Genomic DNA, 9,010 nt, shown 5'->3' with positions numbered 1-9,010 from the left:
TTTATAGCGCACATACTCATAGCCCCGCACTGGGGAAATCTCTGTGTCGCGGGTGCCATGGCCACACACATAGACAAACACAAATTACACCCAAACTCACCAAATAAATAAATGTAGGCCATAGTTTCCCAAAGTGGTCTCTTGTGGTCTCTCCCAGTGGAGCGCTTAAGAGTCTTAGGGAGGCGGTAGGGGCCTCGGAAGCAATTAGGAGGCGCTGATGCTGTCCAGGGGCTGCATTAAAAAAAACCTGAATTAATACTGTATGATACTGATATTATGGAATGTATTGATATTGATAGGGTTACTTATTCTAAGTTCCCATGTTTTAAAATAAAATATATTATTTACGATATCTACTTTTAGTTTCGATGTCCAACAATAAATATTTAATTACAATACTTCAACAAGGTCATTTCCTGCGACCGCTGAGTCATAAACCGTTTTGTCTTGTTAATTAACACTGTCTCTGATTTTATTATAAAATGTATCACTGTTTTCAAGGCCAGTAAATGAGTTTATTATTATTAATTGTCTATATAAACTACACTACATGTATATGATTCTTTTCGTTGTGATTATAGATGTTAAGTTAATACAACAAATATGTGTTTTCTATTATTTTTTAAGGTGGCGAGCATTTAAAGTTTTTATCTTGCCTAAATGGGTGGTGAGCAAAAAATTGGGGAACCCATGATATGGGCGATATAAATATTTCTCCCGGCCCGTGAGTCCAACCCAGAACCTTTGCGTGGCAGACCAGCATGGTAACCAGTCGGCCACGAAGGGAGTTGTAGCAGCGCGGCTTGTATGTGTGCACGCTTGCCGTGCATTATGAATAGACGCTTTGTGATGGTGATGCAATGATGGACGCACGCATTCGCATAATCTCGCGGTGCACTCGCGTTGCCTAGCACGTGCCATTTACTATAGAATTAAAACATTTTAAACAATTACATCAAATAATACACGTGTTTATTGTTGTTTGAAAAAAGTCGCTACACTAAAAAGCCAAAAATTACAAAATATAGATTTTATCCAAACGACTACAATGCACGTAATATTTTGAATTTATTTTTGTCTTATTTCGTTTTGTACACAGTATTCTAATTATTTATTCATCAATCTATCAACAATTCTTCTTCTCCTTGAGGCGCAATCTCCTACCGGAGGTCGGCTATCATTAGGGCTATCGGTATTTTAGAGACAGCTGCACTGAACAAGGTTTTTGTGCTTAGGTTGAACCATGTCCGAAGATTCTTAAGCCACGAAGAACGCCTTCTTCCAGGTGGTCGCTTTCCCTGTACCTTCCCTAGCATTATTAGTCGGAGTAGGTCGTGTTTATTATTACGCATTATATGACCAAAGTACTGTAGTTTGCATTTTTTGACAGTACTCAAGACCTCTAATTTCTTGTTCACCATCTGCAATACTCTTTCATTGGACACTCTATCCGTCCACGATGTATTTAAAATTCTTCTGTAGACCCACATTCCAAAATCTTCTAACGCACCCTGCTAGAGATCTTCAAGGTTCGATTGCAGAATAGATGAATCAACTTTAGAAATGCGTTACGTGTTTGCTCTATCCGATTTTCTATCTCTACGCTATGATCATATTGGTCTTTTACAATGTAGCCAAGGTATTTGTAAGAGTGGACTACTTGATTTCTTACAACCAGATCTTTTGTTGTAAGATGTTGTGATCTGTCAACTATCATGATCTTCCTCTTTTTTAAGTTTATGCTGAGACAGTAACTTGCACTAACGCTATCAACACGCCGAAGCAAATTCAGTAATGTCGTATCGTCAGCATATCGTATGTTGTTCAGCGCGTGGCCTTTTGCTATGATGCCTTCCTCAGCGTTTTCCAAGGCTTCTGCAAATATTGTTTCCGCATATATATTAAATAGCAGTGGGGTACAGTAAGCATCCTTACCTGACTCCCCGCATGATGTCTACCTCTACTGTCAGTTCATGGTCTTTTTATTATGATTACTAATGAAATCCAAATATTTGGAATCAAGTCCTATGTTACTGAGAACCTCAATAAGTTTGTCGTGCTGCACTCTATCGAACACTAAATTTATACAATTATAACGTGACAATTTTTGACCAAAGCTATTACTTATAATTTTAATAAAATATGGTTAAAATGACCTACTGATCGGTTTGAACTTTTATCTTACTACTAAAAAATATTGATAATTAAATATGTGTAATATCTAATTATTTATTTTGGAGTCAGTGCCAGTCAATGCAAGTTTCTTTTAAGCGAGACACAAATGCGCGATGCTGGTATAAAAATATCAATGAGTAAATACTGTAATTAACGAAGGTTACGTGCAGTATTTACTTCGCTCCCAAAGGCAGCGAAGTTTAGGCATTCGCGCATCAAAGTTCGAGTTGCATTACTTATTTTATTATATAAACTACGGCGGTCGCCCCTCCGCACCGTAGGACTTTTTTATGATATCATGTGACAGGACGAATACGTCGTGCGCCAGTTGCAGTGCCATTCAGTGCTTTAAATTACAAAGATCTGACGGGCAGTGTCACTGCGCCCGTCACCCTGAGACATAAGTTGATAAGGCACATTTGTCTGTAGTTTCATCAGCACCCTTAACCCTTTAAAACCGAAACGCGGTAATGCTCACATTCTGCTTGACGGCAGAATTAGGTAAGGTGGCAATACTTCTTTGGATGAACATACACATGGCTTACTCTACTGCTACTAAATTGATAACTGGTAATCATAACAGTTTGTGGAATACTGAGTTTATTTTTTTGTACCATGAACATTGCCTTTCGTGACAACTTTGAATCTTGTTTTTTAGACTTAGCAGCGTGGTAACATGAAATAACGAAATATTTACTAATGGCTTCCAAAATTTTTATTTTTATTGTTAACGGTTCCAACCGGCACCTAATTTTACTTCAGCGTACATGACAACCTACTTTTCGGACGAGATTTACTATAATTTGCAGTGTAATTATTTTTTGTTTAATTATTTCCAACTTTTACGCAGAAGAGAGTGCACACTCTAGATTAGTAATTACACTCACTACTTAGATTAGAAGTTGTTATCATCGCCTGTTCACAAATTGCTTCATTTCTCATAATTGATAATTTGGAATTTCTTACTACAACAACAACTACAATTACAACGAGCAAGTACGTAAACAATATAAACTACGTTGACATATTGAGGTTCAGAAATGAGATAAATGGGGTACCATTGGGGCAACCTTCGGTGTCCCGTTTAAAACTTTCTCGTCAGTAACAGTAAAAACCTCTGTTTGATACTATTTTTTTATATCAGCATAACAAATAAGTTTTAATTTTACAGTAATAATAAAATTCGGAATCTGTTATAACCATAGCGAACGTTAAGTAGAAAACAAACTTTAAAAATCTAAAAAATTATAAAAAGGAGTAATTTCACAAAAAATAATTGAATATCAATTCAATAAAAATTTAATTAAACTTGAAAAATTCATCCAACTTCAAATACCACAAAAAGTTTAAAAAGCAAAAAACAACAAAATACAGATTTAATCTAAACGACAACAATGCACGTAAGACTTAACATTTATGTTTGTCTTATTTCGATTTGTATACAGTATTATAATAACTTATTAATTCATTCATTCTTAGATGGCTACCTATCAGTAGTCCGAAATGATCTTTTCCAGAAATAACGTTTGCTCGAATTTTCATAACCTCGAATGTAATTTTGAGAGGAAAATGATTTTTCTTTTAAACCTAACTTGGCCTAATCTAACCGAACCTAAGCATGTCTTTGCGATAAACATCCAACATATCCTGAAAAACAACGGTTTCGTTATAATTCGGTTTTCGGTGTAATGAAAATTTAAACAAACGTTATTTCGGAAAAAAAAATTCGAGTTTGTGATATAGGTTACCATCTTGGATAGATTGATTAATATGGTTTCATTTATGGTTTATTTATATAATAACAATATGAAAAATCTTGTCCAAACCTTATTACCTATAATTTTAATAAAATATTATTATTGGTATGTCCTACCTACTGATTGTTTTGACGTTTTATCTTACCACTAAAAATTTATTGATGCTTAAATATGTACCATATCTATTTATTTATTTTTGGAGTCGGTGCCAGCCAATGCAAGTTTATGAACTTACTGTATAGCATTAATATCCATTAAGGTATTTCTTTGTTTTTCTTTCCTTAAAATGCATTGACTTACAAATAAATGGACGACGGGTCTAATACAAAAACCACAAAAAAATGGCCCAAGTCAACCTATTTAAACATGTAAAGGAATATGAAAAAGCTAAAACGTTGATTTAAATTGTAATGTCATCGCAGTACTGTCTAATTTTGCTTGTTTCGCTGTCAGTCGAACAAACGAAGACTAAAGCGTGAATGACGCCCTGTATACGATTTTAACGTCCTATAAGTTCGGACACTTTTTAGCGCGGACCCGACGTCCATATAATTGTAAGTCAATGTTAAAATGTATAATATTATGTAAAATGCATACTATTTCTCCATACAAAAAAGCCAAACAATTTTTTCTCTTTCTGAAACTATGAAGTTTTTAAGAGATTACGTAAGAATAAAACTGTCATGAATATGATTATTATTCATAAAAAAGATCCGTATTTCACAGATTGTTACTAGGATCACGAATAATCAGTTCGGGCCTACTGTGCGCAGTGTGGGGTAAAGCGTGTAGTATGCTAAAGATAACCTCTTCGTGTGTCACCATGACTCCATTAAACAAAAGAGTAACTTATAAGGTAAGTGGTTAGTGATATGAAATGCCGATATGAACACTGAATTAAGGGACACAGTGTCCTACATATTATTCTAAATAACCTAAATATTAATTAGCAATTTACAAATATCAAAGATTTTATGGTTGAGGGTATGTGCGACGCCGTGTAGGCGGACCTGCGCGAATTACAAGCTTTCATTTGGCGAGAGATTGCACAGAACCGAAGAAAGTGGCATCATCTCGGAGGCCCGCAGATATTTGGATCGCTGAGCCAAAGTAAGTTTATGGTTTAGTTTTACAAGCCAAATTCAGACAGGCAAATAAACTAACGTGTAACCACTGGTTGGGTGAGACAGCTACATTTCAAACTTGATAGACAATTCATAGGATACATGATATAAACTATGGTTATGCAATTGAACATTTTCTTAGAAATCTTTTGATATCAATAAGTAACAGAATATTGAGGCTTACTCACACAGGGTTAAATTTAAAATATTCAAAGCCTTTTTCGTAATTAGTTTGCGTATAATTATTTTGTACACGGGGCTAGAACAACAGTTCCATGTAAAGCTGCTTTCGTTTCGACGAATAATAACATGTTTGTTTTTTTTTACATATTATGTTGTTGAATATCAAGGCAGTACATTTTCCTTTTTAATACGTAAACTGTAATACACAGTGATTAGTGGATAAAATTATTTTTTTCTTCTTGTTATGCTTGTTTTTTCTTTTTTTATTCAATTTGTTTTATTGTTTCAGCGGAGATCTACATCGTACGTTTAAAAAAGATGATTTTGATTTTATAGTAATTGTAACCATTTATTTATAAACACAAATACAGAAATACTTACAGTTAAACATACAAACTAAAACTAATAAAATCTTTGGAAAGAAAATCTTTGTTAAACTGATTCAGTTATTTTTAGTTCTCTACAGTATGGCGGGGAACTTGATTAATGTGTAGGCTGTTTAAACTTAGTTTGAATCTGATCTGTGTACGTTCTGCAGACTACACAGATTAGTTGTCTCTGTTTGTTTCTGGTCTCGGAATTGGCTGTGCAACCTTAATGTGACTCTGATCGCAGAGTATATTGTGCAGATTTGTTTTGACACGGATGTTGACTCTAATTTCAGTTGAAGCTGTGCAGAGTTATATAGTCAATGTTTCCCAAACTCCAGAAACCATAGTTGTCAATCTTATGCATATTATACAAGTTATAAGTACGTTCTCCCAATATAATCTACAATTTTTCGTTACTTAGTCAAAATTAGTAGTAAGTAGTATATTATAGTGTTTTTTTTTATCTCATCGGCTCCTCGTTTCCGGTATTTGTAGGACATAAATGCTGGGCGAATAGAGCAAAAGATTTTATAAAGACAGCATGTCTTATAAATTACAACTAATTCTTCCTTTTATAACTGTCGAGATGTGCTTACTGTCGAGATATAGGTATATGAGACGGAGTTTTTCATTTGGATATATTTGATATAAGATCCAGAATTCTTTTTTTTTTATGAGACTAAGTGACGGGATGAACAAGGTGGTAAGCGACACGCCTGTCCATACCAGTTGCAACGTCACTTAGAGCAAAAGTTGCAATTAAAAAGATCTATGGGGCACTCCCACCGTCGCGTCGTGTTAATTATCTCGCGCAGAACCTCGAACACCGTGGAAAAAATGCCTTAATTTGCTACTTTGGAGTGCAAAAATGATAGTCCAACCTATAATATTATCTATGGTGCTGTTTTACATCATCGTTAAGTTTTATTTTATTTGATTTTAATAAATTTTCCATTTCTGTTTATCGTAATAGATTTTCTGTTACAAGAATGAAAGTAAACCTTATACCGCTGCAAAACGATCGAATGTTTTTTGGAGAACGTTAATGGACGTTAATCGTTCGTCGTCTTTCAGCTGTTGCCGCTGGAAGGCAGCACATTGAAAGTAATTTCAATGTAACATCAAAGCGTCATAACTGGTAGTAATACATTCTACTATATTCAACTTTCAACGCCATATGCCAACATGGTACAATTTAAATGATATTAATATTCCAGGATTTGTTATCTTTTTAAATTAAAAACTACGACCAATCATTATCAAGATTTCATAGTGTTTCACGTCATGATAGTGTGAGTTTTGGCGACGGAGGTTGTGATAGTAATCGAGGCGTAAGGCCCTTCTATTGTTTTTTTTTCTTACGTGTTATTCACCCACTCTCTTGTCACTTTTGTGTTATCTATTAAGTAAATAAGTAAATTAGTAACAAATTATGAACAGTATGTATGCTGATCATTCTTGTTATTTTACAACGATATGTCAACATAAGTAGGATTACAATTTGGTACAGAACTTTATAATATCATATTAAACATTTTATCGAGTTCTTAGGTTTTCGCGATTGTTACACATAGGAAATGAAACTATTTTTCCGGATTTAAATCGCGTATATTTGTTTTTTCAAACAAACCGACGTGTCGGGCCCTTTACAGGTCCCATGGTCACGGTTGACTGAGGTGGACCAGTCTTCAACCAGTTATGTCTAATACTAATGCAAACCACCCTATTATTTTACTATAGTTACAATAGTTATTAATGAAATACCTTATTTTTAATTTTACAAAGAAAACATTCCAATTTACGCTACATTAAGTTTTACAAATTATTTTATTGAATGAATTTTTATTAAGTTTAATTTATTATTAATTATTAATAGAAATTAGAATAAACTAAAACATATTAATTAGTACTGCAGTCTTATGTCTGTTTGGGATTTTTCATTAGAGGAAATACTGGATCCCAAACTGGTGGTACGGAGATACCATCTTCCCTGTTGAAATTAGGATGTTTTTTTTAATTTCAATGGCCTCTCGCATCATCCTGGGCAGATAACGGACTTCTTTTGCAAGGATCTGGGGTTTGTCAAACTTCTTTGAATGTGTAGGTTTATCCATGACATGCTCGCAGACTGCAGACTTGTTTACGCGACGGTGTTTGACATCAGCTATATGTTCTTACAAATACTTCGCTTTGTTTGTCCAATATAAGAGAGACCGCACTCACAGTCAAGCTTGTAAACTCTTGCATCCTGTAAGGGGATGTTACATTTCACGGGTCTCAGGAACTGAGAAACTTAATGTAGCGTAAATTGGAATGTTTTCTTTGTAAAATTAAAAATAAGGTATTTAATTAATAACTATTGTAACTATAGTGAAAAAATAGGGTAGTTTGCATTAATATTAGACATAACTGGTTGAAGACTGTACCACCTCAGTCAACCGTGACCATGGGACCTGTAAAGGGCCCGAAATGTCGGTTTGTTTGAAAAAACAAATATACGCGATTTAAATCCGGAAAAATAGTTTCATATCCTATGTTAAACATTTTAGTTTGATTGTTATGTGTTTCGTTGTCCACATAATTAAACTGTCCAACACAGTTAATTGGAGACTTGCCAAAAATTCAGCCTGTATGTACCTAATAATAACAATGTTATATATATAAAGCAACGTTTGGCCATTATGACACGCACAAGCGGTCCAAGCATTTCACGAACTTGACGTCTCTTCACAAGTTGCTTTTACGAGCTTCGAATATTTTCACTACTTCACACGTGACACCCATTTCATGAGCACTAAAAGTTCTAAATTGTGATATTGATTTAATTGAAAAAGGTACCCAGGTAAAAGGTACTAAGAATTATACCAAAAGTATAATGAATTCTGAATATTTTATCTGTGGGTTTTTTAAATATTTTATACAGTGCAAGGCGAAACATTAATTATATAATTGTTTACAAAACAAAATCCATTACACTTTTCTAAGCTATACATTGTTTTAAAAAGGTGGAACGGATAAAGAAGTATAGGTACCAGCCGTAACCTTAAGTGGCACCGCCCTGACTGGCCGTAATCATTTACTGCGTCCAGCGATACCGACGACGTTGTCATACGTGTCACTTCATTTCATTACTTCACAAAGGCTGCGGATATTGTGAAGTATACACGAGTGAAAGCCACAGCTACCTGATGGTTGAGCAGTTGGGGTCTCGGCACAATGTGAATTTAAATTAATTTGTGGTGAGAGTACCAACTCAACATCGGTCGGCCTTCATGAAGGATGAGTTTTGGCGTCGGGTATCATATACCGAAGTTTCCGAGGCCGGCTACCGGACATCCACGTTGAGTCATGCCTCGCAGACAATACGTGCAAATAATAATTAGTCACTATTGTTTTATTA

The sequence above is a fragment of the Hyposmocoma kahamanoa genome, unplaced genomic scaffold (genome assembly GCF_003589595.1).
Source record: "Hyposmocoma kahamanoa isolate Upper Pololo Valley unplaced genomic scaffold, ASM358959v1 114, whole genome shotgun sequence".
In the NCBI taxonomy this organism is placed as follows: domain Eukaryota; kingdom Metazoa; phylum Arthropoda; class Insecta; order Lepidoptera; family Cosmopterigidae; genus Hyposmocoma; species Hyposmocoma kahamanoa.
This window is presented reverse-complemented; position numbering follows the sequence as displayed.